Genomic DNA, 19975 nt, shown 5'->3' on the forward strand with positions numbered 1-19975 from the left:
GTGATGAAAATCTCCATTATGGAGGACGCAGCTGGACTGTTGAACGCTGCCTGATAAAGAGTGTGGTATCATCATTCTGAATACGCAGTGCACTAAAGCTGGTAACGGTGTTTGTATATGCATTGTTTATGTTTTGAACATGCTGTTTGTATATGCCTTGGACGCCGTCGGTTCAACTATTGGATATATAATGTATACAAAACTGCTTGTATTGAATTTATAATGTATACAACGCTGTTTGTGTTTGCCTTGGACGGTGTTTGTGTCTGCCACCCGTCGCCATAAAAAAAAATTAATCCATTCTGTTGAGAATTGTTGCGGATTTCTAGTCTCCGGTTGGAACCGTCCGTGGCAAGAAGATCTCTCACTTGCTCATTATATATCTCTATAATTTGAACTCCAACGTGATACGTGAATACATTCGTCCTCTTTTTAGATATTTCAAATAAGTCGTTCAGTGCTCTGTAGTTCACTCCCCAAGTCTCTTCAGTAATTACATGTGGACCAGTCATGTGGCTTCTTGTGTTGGCAATCTGAGTTTTAATCAACCAGAGTGACGGTAATATCATAGCATATTGTTTGCGATCTATTTGTTTCAGTACCATGTCCCGCGGACGTTTGGGCAACATTTAAAACAAGCACTCAAATTGTTTATGCGGTGATATATATATGTGGTGATATATGTTACAGTGGTAGTATGTTATCAGCATTTGTTTCAATGGTCAATAATATATAAATGGCGTAGCAGAATCAGAATCATTCTTTTAGCAGCAAAAGTTTTTTTTCCTCAAAAGCACATTCTTTTTTGCCATTAGAAGTATTATTCTATCAGCAGAAGTAATTTTTTACAGAATGCATTCAATCATCTCTATGGTAGGAATAGTTCTCACTGGCAAGGAGAACTATCCTGAATGGTCCCGGATGATAAAACACACCCTCATCTTCAATGAGTTGTGGAAAGGAGTCTGTGTCGGAGAAGGAGAAAATGACCCAGTGCAGCCTACATCAGATAAAGAGCTTGTCATTTGGGAAAACAAGAACAGCAAAGCCTATGCATTAATCGCAGCATCTATAAATGAAGAAGTAAGTCGCCATATTTCATCATATTCAACTGCCTTTGAAGCTTTACAAAAGCTGAAAGAACTCTATGACTCACATTCTTCACTTGAAGTTGTTCGACTCATGATTAAACTCTTCACTCTTGAACTGAAAAATAATGATCCTCTTACTCTTGCATCTGAAGTAAATTCTATAATGCATGATATTAAATCCACTAAGGTTGAGCTGGATATCCCTCTTATTGCTTTTCTCAAGGTACTCTATCCTACTTACTCCAATTATCTTGAGTCTCTACAAGCAAATGGAAATCTTAAAGATATAACCTTTGATTCTCTTGTGAAAAAGTTTGCTGAAAGAGAGAAAGCCTTTGGAAAGAAGATAGTCCCTGAATCTTCTAAAGAGACTGTTTGCCTTGCTCATAAAGAAAAGCATCATGCTCAAGACTCTACAAGAGGAAGAGGTGGACGAAGAGGAAGAGGAAGATATTTCAGAGGCAGGGGGGGCAGAAATTCTTAAGAAGAAAAGTCAGATCTGCATTGCATTCGCTGCAAACGAAATGGATCACATGATGCTTCTACATGCAAGCTACCATGGGACAAAATTGAGCAGAAAAGAAACCAGCAGAAAGGTAAAACTGATGATACAGACAAAGGTAAAGCACCTGAATCCGCTCACTATATTGAGGCACAATGTAACATTGGAGTAAATGAAGATTTGTTTAATGCTTCACTTTCTTCTTCGAAAAATGATTGGTTGCTTGATTCAGGAGCAACCTGTCATATGACTCATAGAAAAGATTTTTTTGAAGATTTCACTGACAATGTTGATGGAGCAGTATACTTTGCAGATCAGTCAAAAATCAAGCCATCAGGGCTTGGCACAATCAGGCTTAAACTGCCTGGTCTTCCAGACTTTCTTCTGGATCATGTTCTATATCTCCCACAGCTCAAGAGAAACTTGCGTCCTTAGTCCACATCCGCCAGCAAGGTCACTCCATTCATATGTTTGATGGCAAGCTTGAGGTAAGAAAAGCATCTGACCACTCACTTGTCATGGGGGGAATAGAAGAAGAAAGGCTTCTCAAACTGCAAGGAACCTCTACTCATGCACAGCATTTCTCATATAATTCTCATCATGAAGAAGGTACACTTCCATCAAGTTTATTATGGCATGCTAGATTTGGACATTTAAACTATGACAGTCTCTGCTTATTGAAGAAAAACGGTGTTGCTGGTTTACCTACAATTCCTAGGAAACATAAGCAATGTGATGCTTGCATTCTAGGAAAGCATAGCAAACAGTCTTTTCATGATTCACATTCAAGAGCACATAGGAAGCTTGAACTCATTCATTCAGATTTATGTGGTCCAATGCCTGTTCCTTCTGCAAATGGAAATAAATATATCATGACATTTATTGATGATTACACCAGAATGTGTTGGGTTTATTTATTGAAGAACAAATCTGATGCTTTTCAAACATTCAAGAATTTTCATAAATGGATTGAAAATGATGCACAATCTCATATTGGGTCTATTCGCACTGATAATGGAAAAGAATATACATCAAATGAATTTGAACACTATCTTCGCCAACATGGGATTAAACTTCAAACAACTGTGCCTTATAATCCCCAACAGAATGGTGTAGCTGAAAGAATGAATAGAACAATCTTGAATATGGTACGATCCATGCTCTTTTTCAAAAATGTAAAGATAATGTTTTGGGCTGATGTTGTTCTATGTGCTGCATATATAAAGAATAGATGTCCATCTAATGCTATAAGAAACAAGACTCCTTATGAATTGTGGTATGGACATGTTCCTTCGGTAAAACATCTCAGGATCTTTGGTTCCACCTGTTATGCTTTGATACCAAAGGTACATAGAAACAAACTTGGTGCTAGAAGTCGTAAGTGTATCTTCCTGGGGTATTCAAACACCTCTAAAGCATACCGCCTATATGATGAAGTAAATAAAAAGTTTGTTGTATCTAGAGATGTCATTTTTCTAGAATCATCCAAATCTGACAATGTTGTTGAGCGGCAACTTGATCGCTTGGATAGATTCGCAAAAACAAAATCATTTCAAGAATTTGATAATTAGATTCCACATCTTGAAGGGGGGATTCCTATACTAGATCAACATGCGGAATCTTCTTCTGAAGAACAATCTCCCCTGCATGAAACTCCAACAACGGATGATGCTTTAAGTGATGTAATTGATAGAATTGGGAGACTCAATCTTGATTCAGTCCCAACTCAATCAACAGAGCAGCCTGGACCATCTTAGAAAGGTCCCCCAAAGTGGCTGACAAAGACACTTGAAAGTGTTCATCCTGATGAAATTGGAAAAACAGGAACCAGAAATACAAACCGACAAGATGGAGGTGATGTAGATGACTCTAATTCACCTGTTGATATTGATGTTACTTATAATTGTGAATTGAACTTGTCTACAGATTTTGAACCAACTTCCTTCAAAGAAGTTGTTTCTCATGATGAATGGAAAGAAGCGATGCAAAAGGAGTATGATTCCCTCATAAAGAATGGCACTTGGAGGCTGGTTGATCCTCCATTTGGAACCAAACCAATTGGCTGCAAGTGGGTCTACAAGAACAAATACAAAGCTGATGGCTCACTTGACAAGCACAAAGCTAGGCTTGTGGCAAAAGGATTTGCACAGAAGGAAGGGGTCGATTATGAGGAAACTTTTGCCCCCACAGCAAAATGGGCCACCATCCAGACACTCTTTGCACTAGCTGCTTAGAACGGTTGGAAAGTCCATCAAATGGATGTAAAAACTGCATTCTTGAATGGAGATCTAAAAGAGAATGTTTTTATGTCCCAGCCTGAAGGATTTGCTATGAAAGGACATGAACATAAAGTATGCAAACTTGTGAAGTCCTTGTATGGCCTCAAACAAGCACCACGAGCCTGGTTTGAAAAACTAACTGAGCATCTTCTGAAACTCAACTTCAATCATTTTGATCTTGCTGATGCAACTTTATTTGTCAAGAAAGTTGGAAAAACAGTTGTATATCTTGTGGTATATGTAGATGATCTTTTAATGACAGGGAACAATGAAAGCTATATTGCATCCATAAAGAAAGAATTAGGAAAATGTTTTGAAATGACTGATTTGGGCTATGTTCATTACTATCTTGGCATTGAAGTAACCCAACATCCAAAATCTATATTTCTTTCTCAAAAGAAATACATTGGAGATTTGTTAAACAGATTTGGCATGATAGAGTGCAATCCTCTTTTTACTCCAATGGAACAAAACTTAAAGCTCACATCTATTGAAGGAAAGGAATTTGAGGACGCAACAAGGTATACACAGCTTGTAGGAAGTCTCATCTACCTCACTACTACCAGACCAAACATTTCATTTATTGTTGGAATCCTCTCCAGGTTCATGCAAAAGCCTTGTGAGGGACATTGGTATGTTGCAAAAAGAGTTCTAAGGTACTTGAAGGGAACTCAAGACCTTGGAATCAAGTATACACAGGTGGACGACTTCAGCTTGATTGGATACTATGATTCAGACTTCGATGGAGACAAATAAACTGGAGTATCTACTTCAGGATATGCTATGAGTCTTGGATCAGGAGCTGTCTCTTGGAGATCACGCAAACAATCAGTTCCAACAGATTCCACAACAGAGGCAGAATATGTGGCAGCAGCTGAAGCAATGAAAGAAATTGTGTGGCTCGGGAAAATTCTTGAAGATTTGCAGGTAAAACAAGTACAATCAACTCCACTCATGATTGACAACACCTATGCAATAAAGTTGGCCAAGAACCCAAAGTTCCATGATCGTACAAAGCACATCAATACTAAATATCATCTGATCCGACATCATTTTGAGGCCAAAACAATCCATCTCCGTCATTGTTCCACAAATGAGAAAATTGCAGACATCTTCACCAAAGCGCTTGGAAGAGAAAAGCTTGAAAGATTCATAACGATGCTTGGACTCACCAACATCCCTTCAGATTAAGGGGGGGAATGTTGACACCTAATCCTCTGCGATTGGGTGAATTTGGAATGTGAACAGTCATCAAGAAGATGAACTGATCAGTCACATTCATGTATATAACAATAGCTACCTAATGAAATAGATGAATCAGTTTTTACTGCCGTTGGAGAGTTACTGCCTGGCCTGACAGGTTTTCCCTTTGTACTTTGAGATCTGCAATGAACTCTAGATCTAGAACTATGTCATCAAGTGCACTTTCAAACCTAGTTCTAAATAGGGAAAGGTCAAATGACTCGTCAAAAGGGAGGTCTTCTAAAAACAACCACTCATCAGGACAGGAATCTGCTTTGATTGAAGGTATTGAGCTTAATGAACTTTCTTATCTTCTAAAAACAACCACTCATCAAGACAGGAATCAGCTTTGATTGAAGGTATTGGGCTTACTGAACTTTCTTGCCTTTTGGATATTCTCGAAATCAAGTTGGGATTGTCAAATACTAGGGGAGGGTTTGGATCAGGGTTGGCCCTAGTATAGTGAGTTCTCCTTGAAGCTAGATTTCAAGATTTTTCTAATTATTTCTTTTTTCTGAAATTTTATAAATAACTTCCAATAAACCCTTCAAGAGGCTTGAAATAAAGATTTGAAATTTCTCAAAGGTTTATTAAGACTGAGGGTTTGATTCCCAAATATGGTTGCCACTATGGTATCACTCAGAAGTCTTCCCTAGAAGTTATAAAAGAAGGAATAATCAAAGGTAACCACAAACCTAATCTTTTAGCCTCGGGTTCTAGCCAACCTAAGTCCAAAGAGGGCTCTCTCTTTATAATTTAACTTTGTTTTGGGTGGTATTTTAGGCTAGTTCTTAGTGTTCATAAGGTGTTGATTTTGATTGGGTGGTGGAATTCTAGGAACAGATGGATACAGCAAGGCCTTCAAGCCATTGGGCTATGGAGTCAATCAAAGGATGGCTTAACTAGATCAGATCTTTAAAGGGAGTGTTCACAGGGTAGGCTACCAAAGCAAAAGGAAAATCTTCAGGTTCAATGTATGATATAGTCCTAACCAGGGTGAAAGGGCAATGAAGAATCCTTAGATCAGGATCAAATGAAGAGCAGGAGGTGATCATGAGCAAAGGGAAACTAAGAATCCTTTACTATAGACCGAGGGGGAAACTACAGAAGTAAGGGAGCATTTAAGAATTCCCTAACTAAGATAGTTTAGCTGAAAACATTAAGAATCTAAACAGTCAAGACAGAGAGCATTAAAGCCAGTTCTGAAATATTATTCCTAGTTTACCATTCAAATTTAATAGAAACACATATGATTATTAATAAACATAAAGAGAACAATAATACACATCAGAGAAAATACTTATTTGATTTCTGCTTTACACAAGAATCCTGTGAAATGTCTTTACTTTATTCCTTGATCTAGCAAGCCAATCCAGTCTTGATACAATAGCAGTTTAACTTGAGAGGAAAATGTCTACAGAAATTTCTTTAAATCCACACTAAATACTTCGAAATGTGAAGTATCTATACAAAAAATATTTACAAAATATCTTAAAACAATATGAGAACTAATCTAGGAAATCAAAATATCTTCAAGCATGAAGATAAAGACAGATGGAAAATTGTATCATGTTGTTCCTTTTATTGTGATAGTGTTGGCCGTTTGCAGTTCGAATTTGAGCTCTTTAAGCTAGCTGATATTCGTACGTTGGAATCACCTTTGTCTTTAATCTTTTACTAATACTCTTTAATCTGTTTATCTGTCCTTTCACCTGCCTTCAGATTTAGTGTGGTAACTTATAGTAAATCCATCATCTTTCCCACCATGCATCATTAGGTAATCTTTCTTGTAACATTCTTTGGTAAGTTTCATCACCCTCTGTATATTTGGAAAAATTAGTCTTGATGACAAACAAATGTTTTACCTCATTTTGCAGAAAAAATAGATTCTCCAAAGTATCATACAATACTTTTCTAGTTGGCAAAGGTTTGATTCCTGAAGTGCTTGCTTGCTCCTTAGCCAACTTCCTTAATCTGTGAGTGTAGTCCAATTGGGTCATAATCTTATCATGGATGACGATAGGACTAGGAAGGCCTTTATCCCTCAAAATTTGAAATTTGGCCATGAATCTATCAATGCCCATCTACATGTTATGGCATTTTTCTTCCAAGTTAACCATGAGGTTTCTTTTAGTAAGGAGTTTTTTGATTTCTAAGATACCTTCAGTCCTATCCTCTATACCAAGTTCGTTGAGCTCATGCCTGTTTTTGATGTTCAGGAAAGGGATGAGTCGATTAGCATCCTGAGGCATGTTCCCCAATTCTTCTTTCACTTTCTAAATTGCTTTGGTGGCCACTTTCACCAATTCAGTTTGCTCAAATATAACTTGAATTGATGGCCAAATAACATTGACAGAGTCAATGATATTGGCGCAGAGCATTTCTTTGGTCTGTCCTAGTGGCTTTTGCAGAGTTAAATCTTTTTCTAGGACCTTTATCTTCTCACCCATTCTTAGGGCTTTCTATGCTTCTTCACTCTGTTGTATTTGGCCAAGCTTACAGTCAGTTTCTAAGCTTGCTACTTTCTCCTTTATCTTTTTGAGCTCTGTTACTTGGATTGACATATCCTCCATGGCTTTCACTAGCTCTGTTGTTTTGTCTGTTGAAGTACCTGTTGTTGTAAACTATGTTGTGACTGGAAGTGTTGTAGCAGGTGGAGTTGTTGGTGCTAAATAGGCTGCTAATTTTGAAGGGACTGCACTTGTTACTGTGGGAATGGCAGTTGTGGAGGTACTGGCCAATTCACTCTGTTTGGACTGAATCAATGTGTCCAATTATTTCTCTATTTCTTTCAATTGGTCATTTAGCTTTAAGACCAAGTCCATAAGCTCTTCTTGTCCTTTTTGTGTTTCTAGGACTTTTTTTGTTTGTGGATGATGCAATGGTGGAATTTTGAGTTGCTTCTTCAAAGCAGCTATGTCATCATTCTTCTTCTTTATCAACTTTTCAGCGGCCTTTACATATTTGGGAACGTGTCCCAACTCAATGATTAAGTCCTCTAAGGACTTGATTATGGTGTCTTTTGCTTGTGAAGAGGGCTTCTCCAATTGAAACTGAGCTGATACATTATTCAAGGAGTTCTACAATTGGTGGGCTGTGATGGCTTTCCCTGTCAAGGTGGAGTAAATCATATCCCCTGTCTATTTGTGCAACTCAATCTGGTCAATATGATGTATGTCCTTTGCCAGTACTTCAAATTCTATATTTTTATAGTCAGTTGCTGATCTTGGTTGATGTGTAGTGGCCTTCATAAATTTCATCTACATTTTTCCTTCTTTCACATCATAGGCTGACATCAACCTTGTCTGGTTGGTAGGTGCCATCTTTAGGTACTATGCATAAGTTTGGACCTTTAGCCTCTCATTCCTAGCTTTGATGTCCTTGTACCTTTCTCTGATATCTTGATCTTTGTCTACTGGCATCCTAAATGAGGACACTTCAACACTCTGTTGCCTTTCCAACATCTGAGTATGAGATGTGGAAGGTTCTGGTGTGCCCCCAGAAGGAGTAGCAGTCCTACTTCCTTCCTTTTCTGTGCTGGTGGCCCCTACTGTCTCTTTTGTGAATTCCTACTCAGAGATAGGATTTAACCTTTGCCTTTTGACCAGGCTGGTTTCTACATATGTCTGTATGGTTGCTTTGCCTGATGTAGTTGCCTCTTCCCTGTTTCTTTTGAGGTTCTTCTCCTCATTTAGAGGAGTTTTCAAGGTAGGGGGAGTACTCATTATAGGCTCTGGTAGTCTTGTTTGAGTCAGTTCTTCTGATAAGTCTGGTTGTTCTGACTCTTCTTGTACCTGGGATTCTTCTTCTGTATGTTGTTCACTATGTGCTTGTGATTCTCCTTGTGCTTGAGATTCTCTTGGCACATGTAGGAAATATCCTTCATTAAGCCTTTTCTCTATATCAATTAGTGCATTTTCAACAGCAACTTCAGTGCTATCTCTGTCCACTAGAGTATTCTCCACCCATTCCAACTGATTTTCATATTTCTCTATTTCATGGATTCGGTGGTGAATGTAGGGAGCCATCTTGTTTTTATGTCTTCTATTGCAGATGAAGTCATAAGGATCATATCTCCACATGAAGCTTTGTTTTAGTTTAAGTCTTTGAAGGATTTCCTCTGCTTATTTTCCTACTTCTTGGCTATTACATACAGAGGGGACTAGTTGATCTTTGATTCTGAGCTGGGCCTTCTTTTTGGCCTTAACAAAATGCACCTCATCTGAGTTGATTATCTGCCTGTAGTAGTCCAGAGAAAATAACCTTATTGGGAGGTATCTGAGTAACTTATATGGGGCCAACTCACAGCCATAGATCCTAATTTCAGTGTGATTTTGTTACAAGTACCAATCTCCCAGTTTGTGTTGTTTTGAAAGTTGTAGGATCCTCCTAATATCTGAACTGATTCTTGGAGGAGGACTTCCTAGCAACATTGTTACTACAGGATGTACAAAAAGATCTATGAAGTTTGTGTATGGATATGGTGATTCAAATTTGTGGATCAAAGGAGTCCAGAAGATCACTGACCTAGGGTGACCTTTGGTATCAAGTTTTTGAAGAGTAAAGGGGAACTTGTCAGCTTGGTAATACAGAAAAAGATGGTACAAAACTAAGAAATATTTAAATACTATTTCATTGTTCATTCTCAAGAATTGTTCATGCATCTTATTAGCTATGAACTTGGCATAATTATACATGACAATAGGAGGTTGTCCTAGGGTGAAGATGGACATGAAGGCTAAGATGATTTCATCTATGTATTCACTGGTAGTATAGCCTAAGACACTAGATATCATTGACACAATGTCATGGGCAAGTTGAGAAAATAGGGTCCACATATATGGGGGAGGATCGTTTGGAATATATTTCTCTTCCACAATGAAATTCTGGAACATTTCAGCAAGTTTGGCAGTGGTAATCTTAGGGAATTTGTCCAGCAGGTCTCCAATGGAAATAGGGGTCATATTTTGTCCTGGTTGCAGCTGCAGCATTTCATTGATTTATTCAGCAGTAATGGTGAAAAATATGGTATGGTCAGGGGACATTACTGCTCTTTGACTAGGAATGTATTTTACATGGCAATAATGGACAATTTCTGGAAAGATGTGTACCTGAGGAAATTGATACTTAGGCAAATTAGACTCCCAAAGACCTATTTTGTCAGCATGGTTTAAGTATTGGTCTTTGTACCGGTAGTATAATTTGAGTGGGGACTCATGGAAATAGGTGTCCTTGATTTGGAATTCTTTATCAGCAAGGGGAAGGTGATCTAGGTCCAGGTGAGGAGTAGTAATTGGCCTGACATCCATGGAAATCGGGGCAACCATTCTTAGTTCTTGTGGATTTAAGAATGGGAGAAAGTCAATTTTCAGTCTTTAGAGTAATAGGGGTTCAATTCTAGGTGGGTTTTATGTTATTAAAGTTCACTTTAATTTTAATTAAGAAAACTTAGAGACTGGTTCGGAAATTAACAGGGATTTCATTGGATTCTGGCTTAAATACCTGGAATTGATGAAAACTAGGTCTGAACTAGTTCACTGGCGATTATGAATGGTTGAAAGGGCTTCAATTTAGGCTAGAAGGCAATCTGAGAGCTTTTAGCATCTTTAGAGTGCATTTGTATGTGGGTTGACGGCTTTCAATGTTCACAGGCATGTGCATGGAAGTTTGCAGTTGAAAATAACGAGAAAACAATGATTTGGGGCTTCTTTGGATTTATCTGCAAAAAGTCAATTTGGCGGGTATGGGTGAATAGTAGCGGTTTGTCACGTAGCAGGGTGAACAGTAATAGTTTTGGTAGGTAGCGGGCTGGTGGTAAGTGGTTTACTTCGCACAACCTTTGGGTGCCTGGTGGTATTGGGAGGAGGCCGCCTGATTCCATTCATCGAGCGCCACGTAGCTTCGGGGGCCCAGCGGAAATCAACCCATTTCAAGCGAGTAAAGTTCAATTTTCAGCCCTTCTAAAATCAACATGACCCGTCAGATGGAGAGGGGGGAGATCGTGTGGTGGTTGGGTGCGGGAGTTGCATGGATGGTAAAGGAGGGGCTCGATGGGCAATTAAATGTGGCGGTTTGAGTTTAATGAGGGGTTAATGTGGGGATTAATGCATCGGGTGTGATTTGATTGGTTTGACTTTAATTAATCATGGATTGATTAATTATGTCTTTTGTCGGGTTTTGGGTGATATAAAGTTTATATTTCAAACTTGGGGTAAGGGTTAATATTAAGGGATTTAATAAAATATACGGGAAAAGGGGTTTTTTTGGGAATTAACAAATATAAATAAAATTAGAAGTTAATATGAAAAAGGTAGAAAATGGATTTGCGCTAAGTATAATGTGTTTTGAAATTTATTTACTTTTCACATGGAAACATTATAACTTAGGCTAAGTGCATTTTTGTGGGTTTTCATAAAAAAGTGTATTCATGGGGGTGATGGCTTTTCCTTAGGAAAAATAGAGTTTTAACCTTAGGAAAAGGGATTTATTAGGGAAAATGAATGAACTGAAGGGGGTAAATGTTTATGAGGGGATTTTAGTACTTAAGGTCTACAAGTCATTGGACTGAGGGTCCGGTCCCTCCAGAAGTCAGAGAAATGCTCTGAGCCCCTTTAACTTAAGATTTTGGGTACTTCAACCTTATTGTGGGAAATTAGTTAAGTAAAAGGTAAAATGAATGAGGGGAAATTAATCAATTTGACTTTGTGAACTTTATGCCAGTCCAATTTCTCATTTATACTTAGAAATTTCATGATGAGGGTGATAAATATGCTTTTGTCTAACAATCATCACAATTCTACAACCTTTATTCTACTTACCAATTTACTCATCCTACCATTTTTACTTCTCTTTATTAGGGTGCATTTGAGCTAGCAAACCCTTATCAATCATTTTTCTTTTCTTTACAATGGTAATATAACTAAATCTAACCTTATTACATCCAAGGGCTTAGATTAAATAGTTGAGCTTCTTTTATTTGCTTTACCTATCTATTTATCTGCCAAGATTAAACAGTTTGGTCAAATTTTATTCTCTATCTATGGACATGAAATTGAAAACATGAAATAGCCAAGCTTTAAACATTTTGACTATCATGGATTGTGGCAAAGATTAGAAGCTACACAATCTTTATTTTGCACAAAAAAGTAAAAAGTAGTGGCATTTTGACTTGCACACTTTCCTGGTCTTTTCTTTTCTTGGGGTTCATATTTTTCATCTTTTTTTGACCCTTTTTTTAATTTTTTTTTTCCTTTGATTTTTTTTTAGGACATACCCTCTTTACATTTTTTAATTTTTTGAATATGGAAAACATTTACAGAAAGCAAAGGTATGTACATATTACAGGTTTAACCTCAGCCATTCAAAAATTATGACTCCTATTGGTATAGGAACCTAACAAGTGTTGATATGCATCTTGTTGAATGAGCATTGTTACTTGCTTTTATGATCATTGTTACTGTGTGAACTACTTTATAGGCTAACCAAAGATTCTTTCTATGTTATTTTGTGTCTCTTTTAGGATATTACTATTACTTTTCTTCTAGAGGCTCACTTTTTCTTTCCCCTCTTTGAAAGAACCCTATATACATTACAATTGTATGCCTCATAGTGTCAAATTTCTTGTTTCAAAGGTTGTTTGTATAATATCATATGTGATAATTGCATCCAAGGAAAATATCTAATAATAATGGCAGTCGAACCTATAATCCAGATGGGGCTCCTACTCCAAGCAGTATGAGGTGTAGTTGGGACATCGTACTAGGTAGACCCCCTTTATTGGTGGATTTCCAGCCCCGTCAACAAGTGGCACTGGAAGGGGGATCATATGACACGCTGAGTCTATTAAGTCTGTTTTGAATCTCTTATCTTCAATGAATTCTTCCCAAATCATAACCCTAGGATGATTTTCTAATAAAGAATATCTTACAATCCCCGAGGAACTAGTTTATAACTTGCCTCAATTTATGTTTGATGGTAAGGGTGAACTAATTGTCCTTGGACATGTGATTCAATTTCTTAATTTTTGTCTTTCTCATGGAATACATTGTATGGATGTCATGTCCAAGCTTTTCCTCCTTACCCTTGAGGGTCATGTCAAACTATGGTGTCATACATTACCAACTACTTCTATTATTTCATTCGAACAACATATTAAGGATATTTGTGAATCCTTTGACATGTATGATTATCAAAATGTATATAAGAGGACTAATTAGCTTAGAATGAAACCTAATGAAACATTAGAAGATATTCTGGATTAGTTTCTTCACCTTTATGAATTTTCCGAGGAAGATGCGATTTACTGAATGAAAACTTTCAAGATTTATTTTGGATTTCTTTGGAACCGTCCAAATCTAAATCTCTTCCAGGCCTTCCAGCTTATCTCAGTCTCAAGACACTTAAAATTTAAAGTAGAACCTACTCTCCCTTTTGTTCCTTCTCCTCCTTCTTTTTCATTACCAAATAAAGTGGTCTCTTGTGTTGATGTTGAAGTTGGAAAACTTGAGAATCAAATCGTTGATCTACTTATCCCATATTCATTTCCTCCCCATGGATAAGATCTTATTCATGAAAAATTTTAATGTTCTAATAAATCCATGGAGCTTGAGGTGAAGATTGATCCTGTAATTCCTCTAGATGACCTTGATGTGCATAATTTAAATATTGAATATGATCTGATTGAAAATATTACTTCTTTGAGGGATACTTTTCATTATTTATCATTTTCACCTCATGACCCTTTGTACCTTAATTTTCTTAATCAATCTGCTTCACCAGTAATTTCTCCAGATAATATTTATTTCCAATCTAGTGATTCATATGGTAATCAAGTACAAGGTAGTCACATTTCATAGGTAGAGGTGAAAAAGGATGAAGACAATTTTAATCTCTATTCTCTTTTTCAAACTCCTCTATTTCAAAATGGTGTTTCTACATTATTTTCTGACTAAGAATCCCAACATCTCGGTAATCATTTAAATGGGATTAAATTCTTCAACCAAGATAAAGCCTTGGACAACCATCACGCTGACATCGATAACTCCATTACTATATATGGTGATAAATTCCAAAGTTCATTGGACGATCTCTTGTTTTGTTAAGAAGACTTGGATTTGCAAATCTTTGATCCAGAATATGATCTAATCATAGAATAGTTTCACACAGGAATTTCTTCCTTATATCACAAGCCCTTGTGTCAAGATGTGTGTAATAAATCAACTAATATATCATGTTCTTCCAATTTTCATTCTTGAATTAGACCTTAAGTTCACAATGGGTGTTAAGGTTTCCCATGATGAAGAAGATGATGTGGTAATCATTGAAGATATCTCTTACAATTTGGGTAATATATTTGGTTATCTTGAGACATCCGATGAAACAATTGATTCCAATAGCTACCATGAACCTCATAATGATCTAACTAAATAAATGGTGATAGTTGTCTTCACACGAATGTTGATATATCCATGCCATCAAAATTTAATCACTCAACATTTGAAATTCATTAGGGTAATTTTGAGTTCTAAAATGGGTCTCCTAAGGAAATTATAAAATAATAGTGGAAATAATAAAATAATATTAGATTACATCATCCAATTTTAGATGGAAAAAAAGAAAAAACTATTTTTCCAACTCTTATTTTCAACTTATCTCCTAATGGGTTTACTAAAATTTCGAGTGGAAACACTCATTGGACGCAAAATTTTATTCCTCATCCAAGGAGTACCCATGTTCCATACTTTTGATGGACCCTGCTACATGAAAAATGAGAAATACATGAAAAATGTGATTGAAATTACGTTTTTCATGTATCTATCATTTTTTATGTAGTAGGGTACATCAAAAGTATGCAACATGGGTACTCCTTGGATGAGGAATTAAATTTTGCAGCCAATGAGTACTCCAACACGAAATTTGAGTAAAACCTTAGGGAGATAATTTGAAAATAGGAGTTGAAAAAGTAGTTTTATTATTTTATTATTTTTTATTATTTTTACTTTTTGACTCCAAAAATAGTGAATCATCCCCCATGGTTGACATCATCATCTTGAATCCTATTGGTTCATATAAAGTTTATTTTGGCTGTACAAATTTCTTAGGAGGCCCATTTTAGACCTCAAAATTCCCCTAATATCAGGTACTCATTCAGAAATTGAGTCCCTTTAGATCCTGCTAATGGTTATGTCAGGTTTTCATGATCCTAGTGAGATCCATGAACTAGGTCATATCTGTTATCGGGAAATCTAGTGTCTATGCAGCGCTGCTAGTCCCACTAAGAAGGGTAGCTATCTTAGAAACAAACAAACTAAAGCCACTTTTGTTTTCCTTTATGAGAAGTAGATAGGAGAAGAGCAAAGAATACCAACCTCGATCCTTCGCTTGGTTGCTTGCTTGTTCCTTCTCCACTCTGACAAATATTTGCCTCTCCTTCCTTGCTTACTTGCTTCGAAGAGTACCTGTAAAGTCAAAGAAACATAATACCTTCAAAGTACAGAGATCTACAGTCATAAACAATATAAGACCAGATATATATTGATCACACAAATGCATATATCATCAAACATACAAGAATGTGGAGGAAAACTTGAATAGCTTTATTGATAGAAATATTAGAAGAGAGGATTACAACCCACTGATCTGACCCAGCGTCATCCTCCCAACATGAAAGCCATTCTTCACCTTATGAAAAGCTTAAATCACCCAACACTATGATATTCCACCAGGAAACCAACAGCACTTCCTTACAAGATCTCAAATTCCAGCCTCTGGATCTCTGGGATGAGGGATCCATATATAAATGTTTGCAGGGGGGTGAGTTAGCTTCTAGGATTTTGATCAGTGTCCTCTCTCTGATAGTTCTTGGTTCCACTTGGAGATTCATGATCTCTTACTCATCCCTGGGCGAATTTAAAGAGGCAAGTGTCATAGGAGAAGTTTCTAGAAGATTCCATGATCATCCACCTTGCAAACTGTCTCTGCCATTTGTCTACTCTCACCCATCACACCCTACAGAAGGGGTTTTTAGTATGCATCACACTTTTTGCATGTGGCAGATGAGATGCATCACACCCTTAGCACTGAGCAGTCTGTATGGTCCAGTTTTGACCAGTTCTGAGCAGGTTTCCATGGAGAACTTCTGGGAGATGATGTAATCAGTTGACCTTGTTCCTTTAGGGTGTGAAGCAACACTTTTAGGGACTCAGAAACCCTTGGTTTATGGACATATATGATTGGGTTGCAGTGCCCAAATATATCTATAACAGTTGCCCCTAAAGCATGAGGTCGTAAATCTTTTGATGTCGGGTGAAATGCTTTATCATGAGGATCCGAGGTTTTTTGAACTGGAAGGTGACCTGTAATAAGATACAATAAAATACATTATCTTCATAATATTTTCATGATCTAGCTGAGGCGGGCATTCCCATGCTCATCTTTATAAATTCACTTTCATGTAAATAGGACAGACAACTGTCTGTGTGGCAGACTGATGACTCTGATAGAGCCATCATCCTTTGATTCGGATGATCATCTGTGCAGCAATGATGTACATTTGATGTCTTTATTTTCTTGAATATATCGCAGCCCAGATGGATGAAACTAGATCCGAGGTATTCAAACTCGTTCAATATTCGCCCGAAGTACAAGTCGATCCATGTGAAAAGATGTTTTGGAGTCGAACATGAAAAGACATCGCCTGATTACCAGCCAATGATGTAAGTTGTTAACAGGCGCAAGAGGAATCATCGACAATGATGAGGACCCTCAAGGTATGACAACACAATTCGCGTGGTGTGATAATGGGACTTGGCGTCGAACACCACGCAAAATCTTTCGGTCGAAGGCCATTGATGTAAACCTGTCACCGGAAGTAAGAAACTTGCCATTGAGGCATGCAAGCTTCAAACTACTGAAAGTGTTGTCCCTAGATTGACTTCTTGGATAATGAGTTGATGTTGTCAAGAAGTGACCCATCGTAGGAGGGCATTAATGAAGCCCACATCTATGACACAAAATGGAGCAAATGATTTTGTGGAGGTGAAAACAATCTCATGATACATGGTTCAGGATGGCGGTCATGAAAGTATGAAGGGTGAAGGTATATTAGTGGATGAGACACAAGATGGGTTGGTGAATTCTCTGAGCGACTTCTCTTGAACATATCGGCAACACTGAAATGGCTCGATAGCGTTAACCCCAAAAATGGATGGTACAGTGGACCAATGGTAATATGACCAGTGAACGAAATAACCCAACCCGACTCAATCATGGTGATGGAGTGAAAGTGTCATGTTCAAGAGCGACTTGCTACCACTAAAGTTTCTTTAAGTTTTCTTCCCAATTTTTCCCCAGTCATTGCTGACCAGTACCTCTTTATTTTTGTCAAGCTTGAGGAGGATAACATATGCTTGTTCTATAATTTTCCCTTCGGGAAAACCCGTCGCTATGTTTTAATGAGCCTAGTGATAGTGAAACTCGTTCTTGTCTGCATGGACAAGTTTGTCGCTATTGGTTTTAACGATTTTAACGACAAATATAACTCAGTAATTTTTCAATTTTAGAGAGTCTGAAAAGGGATGGAAAGGAAACTCCAGTAATCCTTTTTTGTCATATAATCCCTTAAGTCCGAAAAAGTATAAAATAATACGAAAGGGATGAATTTTCAATAGTTTTAACGAGCCGAACAAGACAAGCGCTCGATCTTTTTGTGTAATAATCCCTCGGGTCCAAAAAGATTAAAATCTAGAGGAGGGATAGCACTTCTAGGGAGCGAATAGCTTGTTTTCTTTTCTATATTTGTTTGCTTTATAAACAATAGACGGAGCCTGAAATCAAGCCAGCTAGCCTTCGAATTGCATTTTCAATGCAAGTGCAAAGTAGATCAATGCTGCTTCAGTCTATCTCCAGGTTTTGTTTATAAACTGAACAATTGATTTGCAAACATCCTAATTGCCCTAGTGGTGGCTCAAGTAACCTCATTAGATCAGCCCTTGCGATTTGTATTTACTGACTATCATTAGCTCGGCCTAAATCCCTGAACTAAGCTGCAAACTGTGACCAAAAACCAAGTTGAAGTCTCATCCCTAGACCATCGCACCTTCTCCTCTTGGGAATCTGGATGCATCGCACCTCCCATGTGTACTAGGTGAGATGCATCGCTCTTTCCCTGTGTTATAGGTGCGATGATCAAATAAGACTGTTTCTGCCTCCAGATTTTGGTTTTTTGTTCACTCTCTTCAGCTTTATTCAAGAGTTTTACTGTCTGTGATCAGTATCCCACTGTGGAAACTTCCTTGCTTTGCATGATTCATCCTCCCTTGTACAAACAATTGTGAATGTTTTTATGTATTGTTCGCCATTTACAGTTCTCTTTTACAAAGAAGTAGCGTAATCGAACTCTCGTCTTTTGATTTGGAAGTGTCGCAAGTGTCGTTTTCCGTCAAAGAAAAGAATCCTCCTATTCTTGATAGTCGATTACACTGTTACTCTTGTATTTTATTTGAATTAGTAGTTTTTCAAGTGTCAAAAGTAGTTTTCAATTCAAAATCACAAAGTGTCGTCATTATCTTCCTTTCGTCATTTGAAGAGAAAATCATTAGTACTGTCGCTTGAAACAATTCAGATTTGTACGTAGCATTCTTTTTGTCATTCACACATTAAGAAAGCGAAAAAAAATACATGCATGTGCATTTGCATTTAGACTTCTTGTTGATTTTGATTTAGGACAGTGCATCTAGTGTGTGCTCTATGCTCTATGTTGAAAGAATCCCGCTTCTCTTTCCTTAGTAGCTAGGATTTTCATTGTAAAAAGAAGAATAAATGGTTGTTTATCATCTTAGGTTGCAGTTTAGGAATTGTATATCTACATCACGTGGTGAACCTTAAATGCAAACTTCTTAAGAAAGATTAACTATAAAATAAATTCAATGAACATAAAAACGCTTTGGAACCTAACGCACAACATTTAGAAGTCTAGGCTAGAGATGTATTCCTGCATCGTAAAGCCTGGTAAATGTCACTTTCATCGTAGGTTGGGTGATTCCTCCTCTTTGAGACGACAAGTTCCAGTACGGACTTGTGCTCCCATGTACCACCGAGTATATATTGGGAGACCACAATAGGCTATATCCGTTATCCTTAGGAAGCCGTGTTTTCCACCCTACCGATCGAAATGCACTGAACACAGCATTCAGGAAGATTGACTGCCATACCGTAAAAAGTATTTTGTAGTTTTGCGATTGGTTTGGTAATCCCTCTGTCTAGATTTCTAGAGTAGTCTCTTTCATTCCTTTTCAGACTCCTTAAAGGAAAAGGTCCATCTGAGCACTTGTCACTTCAGGCTCATTAAAAATCGAAGGTGACTAGAGTCATCTTTAGCTTTTTCTCGACTCTTAAAAATTGAAAAAGCAAGTTGTGTAAAAGCATGTAAAATTCATTTAATTCAGAAACACTTTTTCCCCTTTTGAGTTGATCGAGTAATCCGCAATCATGGAAGAAAGTCAATCGAAACCCCATCGTTCGCGAAGATTAACAAGTCAACCGTCTTTGACTCCAGAAACGAAACTATTCTGAACAAAGCAAACTCGTTTAACTAGATCAAAATCCCCTGGTTTGCTTGGAACTTGTGTTCCAACATCCTCAGGGATTCCGGTTACTCCAACCATTTCTAGTATCCTTGCCTTTACAGAAGAAGTTCTGCGGCCACAGGAGGACATTAGAACTGATCCTAGCGTAATGGTAAACACTTCTATTCCTGAACTGGCTCCATCTATAGCTGATTCGGAAGGTGTTACCCCCCCAACATCTGTTGCTATAGAGTCTATACCTTCTTCGACACCAGAAATATATTAGGACCTGACGGT

This window comes from Pinus tabuliformis, chromosome 4_1, assembly GCF_031772625.1.
Source record: "Pinus tabuliformis cultivar Carrire ecotype Pingquan chromosome 4_1, CPIR1, whole genome shotgun sequence".
NCBI lineage: Eukaryota > Viridiplantae > Streptophyta > Pinopsida > Pinales > Pinaceae > Pinus > Pinus tabuliformis.